This window comes from Silene latifolia, chromosome X (genome assembly GCF_048544455.1).
Source record: "Silene latifolia isolate original U9 population chromosome X, ASM4854445v1, whole genome shotgun sequence".
In the NCBI taxonomy this organism is placed as follows: domain Eukaryota; kingdom Viridiplantae; phylum Streptophyta; class Magnoliopsida; order Caryophyllales; family Caryophyllaceae; genus Silene; species Silene latifolia.
The window spans coordinates 55,149,225-55,158,441 of record NC_133537.1 but is presented as its reverse complement, the minus strand read 5'-3'; positions in this window follow the sequence as shown (position 1 = coordinate 55,158,441).

Genomic DNA, 9,217 nt, shown 5'->3' with positions numbered 1-9,217 from the left:
ATAGGTTATATAGCCGAAAAGCCTAAGTGTTTATGCGGAAAATACTAAAACACGGACTAATTAAAGCCCACGACGAAATCTTCTCGATCGAGTAGGCAAACCCGCCGATCGACCACGTTCTTCAAAGAAGTCCTCGATCGACCAACGGGGTTCTCGATCGAGGACTTGATCAAAGCAGTACTTACTCGATCGAGTAAGGAGTAACTCGATCGAGGACTTGGGCAGCTTAGGGACCACTCGATCGTCCTATAACCGCTCGATAGACCACTGTTAACTCGATAGACCACTTGGGTCTTCAATTCAGCTCACGTCTTCACCCAAATGCTTCGTAATGCGTGCAACGACACTTCAAGTGCAAAGCATCTTACTGGGGACAATCCCGTCTCCTCTAAATGCATGCAAAAAGGACGAAATGGAGCATGGTTTCGCTTCTTTCGCGATTATCCCTACAAAAAGGACAAAATACACCAAAGTAGCCAATTCGGGGCAAAATACTATAAAAACAATACATAAATGCATGGAAATACGTGCTGAAATAGGCCAAAAAGACTATACATTAGGCACGTATCAAATCTTCCCAAACCAAACCTTTACTCGCCCTCGAGTAAACTCAAAACTAAACTAATGGAACGGAAATGATAACTCGTAGCTAGCCTAACTTGTCTACTTGAACCACTTTAATGCAAATGTAAATCAACATTAAAGCTAGATACCAATACGCAAACGAATTTATAAGTCGTTCGAAAATAAAGTCGACCTATCGACCTTGCAAGACCAACAAAACCGGACTCTCACGTGGTCACTCTTCTCTCATGAAGCAAAGGGCAAATGTTATATGTAAAAGAGAGAAGAAAGATAGTCACTCGCCTAATCACGACCTACATAGCATGCATGCAACAAAAATGAAAGACAATTCAAGTACTAATGCACACACTCCAACCAATAATGTCCGTCACAAAAATGAGGGTTTGCAAATAATATGGGAATAGTGAGGTTCAGGTGAGAAAAGGCAAAACAAGTTATGGAAATGTGGAGGTAAAAGCGTCAAGCTAGTTCCTAACAGACCATAGTAAATCATCCGGATCTCAAACTGACTGAAAGACTAACACAGGTGCCCTTCATGGCACAAAACTCACTAGACTGGAAGCACAATCCCCTCAAAAAAGATATGGAATAAGAGTGGAGGAGCTAGACGGTCACAAAGTTCCCTTTTTTAAACATATCGTCAAAAACAACTAATCTGAAACAACCAACCCTCTTGTCGATTGTACATCTTCGAACATCTTCTCAACTCTGACAAGAGGGGACAATCATTTTTTCACAATTTTTCTCCTTTTCTTTTGTTCACGTGAATCTCATGTTTTTTCATTTTCTTTTCTTTTTTTTTTTTTTTTTTTTTTTTTTTTTTTTTTTTTTTACTTCACGTTTCACTTTTTTTTTCTTTTCAATACTTTTTTTCTTTTTCTTTCTTTCCTCCTTCCTTAATACAACACCAACTCCAACAAGAGAGACAAAGCCAAAACTGCAATGGAAAAACGTACCACAAAAGGACAAACTAACTAGCTTGACCGGGCTTAGTTTGGAGTGTAGCTAGTGGGTCAAAAAGGCAAGTTTTGGCTAAAGTGGAGCTAAATGGGTGAAGATATATAAAGAAGGGGAATTGCAAGACCCTCCCTGCATGTGACACCAACCACAAACCCGAATATGTGCATTTGACGAGAAATTGAATGTCATAAATGTGCAAATGAGACAAACATGCTATGCAAGGAGTACTACTCTCAAAATTCCTAATGAACTGTCATGAATGTCACCATTATGGCTCTAAAACTCGTAATTTTTAAGTAGTTTGCCGCTTTATCGTGTCAAGTCTAAACAATCGGCTATTATTTGAACAGAAATTCGTAGACTATGCGTATGACAAAGCTAAAAACCATCAATAAAGTGCAAGGCTCAAGTGAATTGACAGGTTAAGTGCAATTTCATCACGGGAATCTACCGTTCCGACTCAACCTAAATGCAAAAATAAACGTGAAAATTTTTTTTTTGAATTTTTAACATTTTTTTTTTTTTTTTGATTTTTGATTTTTGATAATAAATAACAAATGCAAACTGAAAAATGAAACGTGAATGCAAAACAAATGCAGATGCAGACTCAAAAGGATGCAATACCCTCCCCAAACCAAAACGGACAACGCCCTCGTTGTCCTCCAAAGATACACCAAAGAGAAAAAATGGGGATGGGGGTACACAACCGATAAAATAAAAATAGAATAAAAATAAAGGAGACGAAATAAAAAGAGTAAGAAGACATACAAAACACGAACTTCCCCAAACCAGCCGTAAATCGGGGAAGTGAGTAGACCAAGAGCTACTCGTCGTCGGCGCCGCCTCTCTCGTGTACTCGACTCAACAAAACAGTCTCCCAAACCAGAACGAACAAGGGGAGACTCAGTCGTCACCTCCAACCAGGTCCTCCGGGTTGGGTACGAACGGGGATCACTCGCCTCTCTCTCTGGCGCCTCTCGCGCCGTCACGCTCGCCTCGCCAGAATCGCACCTCTCGTGCTATGCATTGCCTCCTCCGGCTCCTCCTCGAGTCGAAGAAACCGGAGGGTACCCGTCCGCTGGGTATCGGTAGAAGGAAGGATGCGGCCACCCCTCTGGAATCGGTCGCCGGGCTCGGATATGGAACTCGTAAAGCGGGAATACAGCTAAAGCCATATCCCGCCTCATCTCAGTAAGGTACCTGCACATATCCTCGGGCGCCTCTAAAGCAGGAGGGCAGACAAAATTGGCCGGAAAAGCCGAACCAGAAGGAGGGTCAAGTGGGAGTGGAGTGAGTGAAGGTGTAGGCTGAGGCGTGGGTGTCGGTCCAGCCTGGGCCTGAGTCGGGGTCTGGGAGCTAGAAGACGCTCCGGCCTCCCGCTTCCTCTTCCTAGAGGAAGAAGAGGGAGGTGAAGGTAAGGTGGTAGGTAGGTGGAGGTGGCCTCGCTCCCTCGGCGAGATAGGGAGCGGTAAAAGTGGCGGAAGGGTAGAGCACGGCAAGGTAACAGACGTGGAACCACAGATCTTCCACGTCCTCGCGCTCCCCTTCGCCTTTGGGAACCAGGTCAAGACGCCATGGCCTCCCGGTCAAGGCTGATCCACCTCAGCAGGTGCAGTGAGTGAAGAGTCGGTGGGGTAAAGGTCGCGGGCGATCCTAGTCACTAGCCCGCCGCGCAGACAATAGCGGTCTTGACCCGAGTCCCAATCCGTTCCAATGCCGAGCTACCGGATAGGCAATGTTTAGAACAAACGGGGTACCATAGTCAATGTTGAGGTACCTGCGAGAATCGCTAGCTCGGTGTTGGTCACGTTGTTGGACTCGGGCGCCCAAAGATGGTCTCTCCTAATGACGCAAGTAGTAACGGGCGCAGTAAGTGAATGTGAGCTCCCTTCCGTGAGTGGAAGGGAGTGTGAGTAAGCGCAGCCCAAAGTGGCTGAAGGAGGTCTCGAGGTGGGGCGGTGGGACCGTCACTGACTAGGCCTAAAACCTGGCCAAACTTGGCCAAAGACCAGCTGTGCGACTCATTGCGGAGTCGAAAGTGAATGCAGAGGCGGAGTGGTCAGCGGCGTAAGAGTCGGTGTCAAAGGAATAGGAGCTAAAGAACTCGTACGTAAGGGTACGAATGGTAGCCTCCTGCATGGTAATCAAACCCGACATACCCGTCCCGTTCAACAAACTACAGACCTCCTCGTAAATGCCTAGGGTCTCTAGGTCAGTCTGCGCAAGGAAACGGGTAGAGGAGAGGGGGCAACGAAGTAAAGAAACTAACCGTGTCCGGTGGGCCTCTGAAGTGAAACGTACCGTGGGCATCTTCGGTACAGGTGCGATAGCGCCCTCTCCCGTAACAACAGCCTCAGACGGGCTGGAAGTGATGGCTAGCTGGCTAGCCTCTGGTTTGGTCTCGGTGGCGGATACCAGTCATTGAAACGGGCGTCCGTCCACGATCCAAAGAAAGAGAAAGGCCTGGTAGTGGTGATGGCTGTAGAAGCTCGAACCGAGCTCTCGGCCGAGCCGGGTGCGCCGTACACCGTCCCTGCGCACTGAGACAAGTAAAACAGATCTTTGCAAAAGTGGTGACCAAGGTAGAGCTAGTGGCAGCAGCAGGGGCCACTTGCTCGCTCACAGAAGAGCTAGAGGACGTACTAGTAGAAGAAAGAGAGCTCGCGTCCATCCTGCAAAGTGTCAAAAGGGCATGAATAAGAAAATATGCTGCTAACCGTGGTTAAAACAACCCGCTAACCAACATGTGACAAAGAAATATGAGGCCCTATCGTCGAAACAATCGACGACAAAGATACAAAACTAAGCAATTCCTCAAAAATTTTCGAAAAACAAAGATGTGAGTGGTGAATAAATGATGAAGCGTTGATCGCCAAGGGGCTAAAACAAAGATGAAACCAAAAATGGGGCATGTATGACTGGGCGAAAAAATAACCTACTCACGTAGCGAAATTCCTAATAATTCAAAGCATGTAATGGCGATGGGGACGGGAGAGCAGCGATTAAATGGTTAATATCAAGAATAACACGAAGGCGATAACCGCAATTACAAAGCAAAACAACTGTCCTGTCAAAAATTTCCGACTCACAGGAACCCTAATCGCGGAAATCGCGCAAAATTCGAATTCATCATGCAAAAATAGTGAGGAGATGCCAAAATATCATCAACAAGCTAAACAAGGGCAATTAAACACAATTTAATTGAATAAATTCAACTAGACATGGAATTTTCGAGCCCCTAATTCAATATCACCTCAAAAATTCGAATTGAATCAAGAGAAAATGCAAAAAGAGTGATATAAATACTTACTTGATGATGATTAACCTACAAAAAGCAATTAAACCCCAAAAACAAGCAACAATGGCGGAATTTTGATCGACAAAACCGCAAACCCTAATCCCCTTGGAAAACCGTGAAAACGAACACAAAATAGGGGGAAAACAAGGGGGTATTGAAGATTAATTAGCTAGCAATAGAATGTAGGTGTTTGATTAGGTGATTTTTGGGCAAGAGATGGGGATTTGGGGAAAATCAATCGCACAAAAGGGGGAGGTTAGACGGAATTAGGGGTTAAATGAAAAAGATTAGGGAAATAAAGAGTTTAAGAAAGAAAAACTCCCGTGTCCCTGTTCATGTCACTCGATCGAGTGATTTTAACCTCTCGATCGAGGACCTTTTGATGTCCCCTTGCTCGATCGAACAATGCCAGTCCCCGATCGACCAATTCCACTTTAGCCTTCCTCGATCGAGTAGACAGCAGACTCGATCGAACCAATTTCCATTCGATCGAGTACAAAAGTACTCGATCGAGGACTTCCTCGTGTGAATTCCTTTGAATTTCCATCTGTACTTCCTCGAAATGCGTGTATTTCCCCAAACCTGCGTAAAACAAATCCAAACACATCCCAAAAATACCAAAAATGCAGCAACACAGTCTATAGTCTTATTCTACGCTAAAAAGAATGTCTAAGCTAATTGTCCTAATTAAAAACGTAAATAAACCAATTCAAAGGAAATTCAAAACTTGTCTATTACACTTTGTTACACGGGCATTTCCCGTTTAATTCCCATCACCGCAGCCCCTTCGTGGGCTTTCGATCGAGGACGCTACTTCGATACGTCGACCGTCCTTTTGACTTCCATGAACTTGAATTTCTAAGGGGAGGAGGAACATAGTTCGAATCTATGTAGGTTCGAACTGTCTTTGTTCTCGTCGCTCTGTCAGCTTCCTTGGCCTTCTTGGCTCCAGTTTGATTGACAATGGTTCCACCCTGTCCTTTGATAGCTCCTTTCTTGCCTTCGTCTGTACCTGCAGCAAGGACAACAGACGAATTTTCCTCCTTGTTGCTCTCAGTTTGAGGCGGAGGGTTAGCAATAATAGCAATATTCTCCAGACTTTCACCCGGAGTGTCAATAAGAGGGTCAACAGAAGAGAGGGCATTGCAAGGCTGAGCTTGCATGGGAGCCCTCCGGAATTGGGACTGACGAAAAGTCAACTCCTCATCCCCTACCTGGAAGGTCAAAGTCTTCCCCCCGACATCTATCACTGCACGGGCAGTGGACAAAAATGGTCTCCCTAAAATGATAGGGGTGTGCACATCTTCGGGGATATCTAGGACGACAAAATCAACGGGAATAAAGAACTTCCCGATCCTAACAGGTACGTCTTCCGCTACACCTAGTGGCCGTGATAGACTACGGTCGGCCATCTGGACAGTCATATTGGTGCAACTCAGCTTTGTCACACCAAGTCTCTTAGCTAGAGACAAAGGTAGAACACTTACGCTAGCGCCTAAATCGCATAGCGCATTATCAATCAAACTCATACCTATGTGACAGGGGATCGAAAAACTACCCGGGTCTGATTGCTTTAGAGGTAGCTTATTTTGAGATAAGGGTGACCCTACCTCAGTCAAGGCTACTGTCTCATTATCATTTATACTCCTCTTACGACCTAAAATTTCTTTCATAAATCGTAAATAAGAAGGTACCTTAGTAAGCAATTCAGTGAACGGTACGGAAACCTCCAAACTCTTCAAAAGTTCAACAAATTTGCTGAATCAACTGATTGATCTTGCTATTCTGCAGCCGCCTCGGGAAGGGAACCGTAATTGGAATCTCAAGTCCCTTGTTCCTCGCTTCCAAAGTATCTTCCGAGCGAGTTCAAGATCCTTCGACGCTTCTTACCTCTCGAACGAGGTCTTTCTGGTAATTCATCGCTTAAACGAGCACTAGCAGGCTCTCGAATAAGCTTCCCGTCATTCATATCACTCGATCGAGCAGTGTGTTCACTCGATCGAGCTCCTTCTTCAGCAACTGTGGTCGATCGAGCAACATCCCCACTCGATCGACCAACCTCGTCTTCCTTTCCGTTCGATCGAGCACTATGCTTACTCGATCGACCAACCTCGTCTTCCTTTCCGTTCGATCGAGCACTATGCTTACTCGATCGACCAGCTTCCTTACCAATTCCACTCGATCGAACTGTTTCAGCACCAGACTTCAGTCGATCGAGTAATTCCTGTGTCGTAGGTCCTTTTCTCCAAGCAACACTGTTCATCATCGATGTGACTTCCCCCGAGTCTGATTTCTTCATTTCTGGTCCTTCGTAAGAGAGACCGCTTCTCAACTCTATCAAATGCACCGTCTCATTTGGATTCTTGTCATTTTGAGTTGGCAAATGACCGGGTTTTCTCGAGGATTGATTTTCAGCCAATTGGGCAACTTGAGTCTCAAGTGCCTTGAATGCCGTGTCCTTCTCATGTAATTGCTTTGCAATGGATCGCATCATGGACTTCAACTCACCGATCTCGCTCATCCCACTAGATGACGAAGCACCTTGGTTAGGAGGGTTGAAAGACGGAGGCTTCTGATAGCCTTGTTGCTTCTGGTGTGGAGGGATATAGGGCTGCTGCTGCTGATTTGGAGGAGCGGTGGGGTTGAGCACGTTGTTCTGGTTACTCCACCTCAAATTGGGGTGGATATTCGGCTCGTAATGGGTGTTGTTTTGCCTATAGTGTTGAAAGGCAGCACATTGCTCATAAGGACTAGGACAATAATCGCGACATGTCCATCTACCCCACATCTCGCATGCACGAAAGGACCGTCTGTCATGGCATTAACCTGGTACATCCCTGGCTTTAGAGCTCCCCCTAGTTCGTACTTGTCGAACCTAGCGATGAAGGGCCTCTAACGCAGCCACCGAAGAGGACTCAGAAGCTCTCCTTTGGTTGCCCCTTGAATTCCCGTATTCAGCCCTGTGAGTGGCTAAATCATCTATTATTTTCCATCCTTTCGTCGGCCCCATGTTGTCAGAAAATCGACCGTTGGCTGCAGCATCTAATATAGCCCTCTGATCATCATATAAACCATTGTAAAAATGGTTGCATAAACTCCATTTCTCGAAACCGTGGTGTGGTATGGTACGCACTAGTTTCTTAAAACGAAGCCATGCCTCGTGAAAGTTCTCGTCGGGTCCCTGCTTGAAACTGGTTATCTGAGCTCTGATGGCTATGGTTCTCGAAGCAGAGAAATACTTCTTATAAAACGCCAATGCTAGCGAATTCCAATCTGTTATGCCGTGAGCAGCTTTGTCCAAATCCCTGTACCACTCCCGCGCAGCATCGCGGAGTGAGAAGATAAACATAGTTTCTTTGATCTCGATCACCACGCCACGGGGAGGAGGTATGGAGCAGCAGTAATCTATGAAGGTCTCCATATGCTGAGCCGCGTCTTCCTTCGCGGCTCCCCCGAACTGATTTTTCTCGACCATGCTAATGTAAGAAGGCTTAGGCTCGAACTTCCTAGCATCTCCAGGCAGTTCGAACCCCTTATAAAGATTGTCAGCGGTGGGCTCGGAGTGACTAGCAATGGTAGCTTCCTCGGCCATTTCGGGAAATTCTGGGAAAGTGGTAGATTCAGCTGATGAATTAGAAACTGGAGAAGATGGTGGATTGGCCACGAAAAGCTCGTTCTCGTAAAAGCTACTGCGAGAACTAGACTCTTCCTCAGCCTGTTGCTCGAATAATAGTCTCCTTTTTACGCGTAGAGATCTCTCAATCTCGGGATCAAAAGGTAGTAGTGGACCACCCTGCGACCTGCGCATAAGACGAAACTAAAGACAAGATATGAGAATAGTTTAAGGAACGATGTTCCTTAAACTAAAAAGGAGAATTAAAAATAAAACAGCTAGTAATTGGAACAATTGCCTCCCCGGCAACGGCGCCAAATTTTGACACGTCTGTCGCGTACCTGTCAAAAGTAAAACCTAACGGTCTCAACTAAATATGTAGTAGAGGCAGTCGAGTATCGAATCCACAGGGAGGAATGTAACTACAGCTATCTATTTCTAATTCTAAGGTAACAATTGGGTTGATTAAAATTTGGTTTCTAACTACGGAGTTGAAGGAAGAGAAATAAGGAAAGAGCAGTGAAGCAAGAAATGTATTAAACTATCAATAAGAGAGAGACATGTCGGGACTTCGGTTCACTACGGTAGTTCAACAACTCAAAGAAAGAAATGACTCGGATTTAACTAACTGTGAGACGGATATTAGAAGGTCCTTTCGGTCCACTTCCCACCCTAAAATACCACTAACTTAACTTTCGTCCTCATTAGGGTAGTCTACTGTTTATAGCAGGCCTATTTAATCCAATCTTTCGATCCAGGGT